The sequence below is a fragment of the Acipenser ruthenus genome, unplaced genomic scaffold (assembly GCF_902713425.1).
Source record: "Acipenser ruthenus unplaced genomic scaffold, fAciRut3.2 maternal haplotype, whole genome shotgun sequence".
In the NCBI taxonomy this organism is placed as follows: domain Eukaryota; kingdom Metazoa; phylum Chordata; class Actinopteri; order Acipenseriformes; family Acipenseridae; genus Acipenser; species Acipenser ruthenus.
In genome coordinates, this window is record NW_026708822.1 from 274109 (window position 1) to 276827 (window position 2719).

A 2719-nucleotide genomic window follows, 5' to 3' on the forward strand; every position below is an offset into this window, starting at 1 on the left:
CATGAGCACATGCACGCTCACGTGCTCTGCCTGCCACTCCTGTGTCTGTGCTGCTGCTCGTACCTGGGTGCATTGCTTCATTCACCTGAAAAAATAATAAATTGATGCATGCCATATAGAGAGAAAATATATGGCTATGCTAACTTTATTTGCTGAGTATTACTATACAGCATTAGCCTACTATTATATCACAATGTGCCTCAAACTATAATATATCTCAAAACTGAGTCTAACACTTTCACTGTTATAATCACTAAGCCATTACAGACCCCACCTGCGACCCTGTTGCTCCACCTGCCTCTGTACTGCTTTTACCAGGCTGCACTGCTTCACTCGCCTGATAAAATGATAAATTGATGCATGCTGTTTAGAGAGAAAGTCTGTTAACTTCATTAGTAAATTATTTTTTCATTTGCTATGAGAATCATTATCAATTGTGTTTATTACTTTAATAACATCTTCCTACTTACACTTTGACTTTTTGTAAAAAAAACTTCCTTATGTCCATCTTTATTTTTTTGGTTGCTATTATGCTTTAGTCACCTAAAGCCAAATTGAAGTGATTAGCTAACGTTAGTTGAATGACGATATCAAAACATGCTCACGCACACTCTCTCTCTCTCTCTCTCTCTCTCTCTCTCTCTCTCACACACACACACACACACACACACACACACACACACACACACATAATGATTTAGCTGTGAAACAAGCTAGCTAGCCACCAAGGACGTTGGGTTAGCAGCTAGCAATGGGTCGCTAACGTAATAGGTAGGTAGGTAGGTAGCTTTATTCTCTCAAACTATGTTGCTGACGAGCTGACAATACCTTCAGCCGCGGCACCTGGCTTTCATTCAGTCAGTGGCTCACACTCATCAGCCTGACCGGCAAGCGGCAACTTCAGATGAGCGTCTTTCCAGAGTCCAGCCTAAACCAGCGGTTCTCAACCTTTTTTTTTACTCACGCCACACAGAAATTTATTTGTATATCTGTCGTTGTCCCCCCCCCCCCCCCACCCCCCATTAATTTGACTTTTTATATATTTTTTATTACTGCCTATATAATATAGTGCATTTATTTAGCCGCCTGGATAGTCACACTGTCCATTCAATCAAATACATATGTTCGTGTTCGCCTTTTACACACACGATACAAAAATATCAAGCAAGGAGTAAGTTAGTTACAAAGGGAGGAAGGAGGATTGAAATAATATGACAACGCATTAACCAACAAACACAAACATCGAATTAAACTGATTATATTTATTCTTATTTTTTAAAATAAATGTGAAAATTATGGCACAATGTACACCGTTTAAGAATGACTAGAATTTTTTTTTTTATTTTAAACCCGGAGATTTACCTTTCACTCCCGAGTCCTTGTGCACTTTCGCACTTCAATGAAAACAACACACTCTGCTGGTCCCTGACGTCAGCCACGCACTGAGTCCATGTTACAGTGATGCAGTATGGAAGGGCCAAAGCCAATCAAATTAGCGTTTTTTTTTGTTTTGTTTTTTTTGGAGGAGGGAGGACTAACGAGGGGGAGGGGCGGGGGGCTTGAGAGAGTTAACCCTTTGTGGAGCAGATAAAATGACTTGACAAAAGACGTTTAAGATTTATCAAAATTATTGGTAGGGACAATTCAACGGTCCCTTGACATTGGTAGGGACATGTCCCTACCGTCCCTAGCTAAATCTACGCCGGTGCGTGAAATAGTAGACTTTGTAATGTCTCCTGTTGTGAAAAAGTCGTCACTTTCACATTTGCAGATTTTAATTGGAGAATTTCTCAGCGAATTTAATAGACTGTATCCTGGTAATTTTATACCAAAATTGCATTACTTGGTACACTACCCCAGATTGCTAGCTGAATTTGGACCACTTTGATCACTTTGGTGCTTACGTTTTGAAGGAAAGCACCAGTACTTTAAGCGGCTTGCAAGAAATGTGTGGAACTTCCGGAACATCTGCTTTACTTTAGCAAAAAGACATCAACAAAGACAGTGTTGGGATTTTTGTTGTGCAGATGCTTTGCATCAGTCATATGAGCAAGAAGGGTCTTGTGTTGTTCAGCTATCATCTACATCTTTGAAAGACATTATTCTTGAAAAATGCAATATTCAAGCCAGTGAACTTGAAGCTGATGAAACCATACTGAAAGTAAAGAAACTAACTGTGGATCACGTGAAATACGAAGTCAAGGATTACTTCATTGTCGATGTAGTCCATGAGGATTTACCCATTTTTTTCAAAATCTTGCATATCATTCAGTTTAGGTGTACATGGATTTTGTGTGGGAAACTGTATTTTGCTCTGGAATTTAATTCTCACCTTCATGCCTTCAAAATAGAGGCTTTGCATGAGTGGTGTACATTAACACCTGGCAATGAAGTTGACTACCATGCACTAGATGCTTATGAAGACAGTGATGGATGTTTATATATTGCACCTCATCATACTGTGTATAAGGTACTGCTTGCATTTAAAACTGTGATATTAATTACAATGGCAGGTTAACATTGGTGCTTATTTTTCTGATTAATTTTATGTTTTTTTGTTCATTAGGTGAAGAAATAGATGGTGAGACTCTTTTAGGTCTGACAGAACATATGATTGGAAAGATCTTCCGAACTATGAAGGACCAAGTCAAATTTTTAAAGGCTCTCGAGAACCTTAAAAGGTATGTAATGACAAATATATTATACATTATGTTAGTCT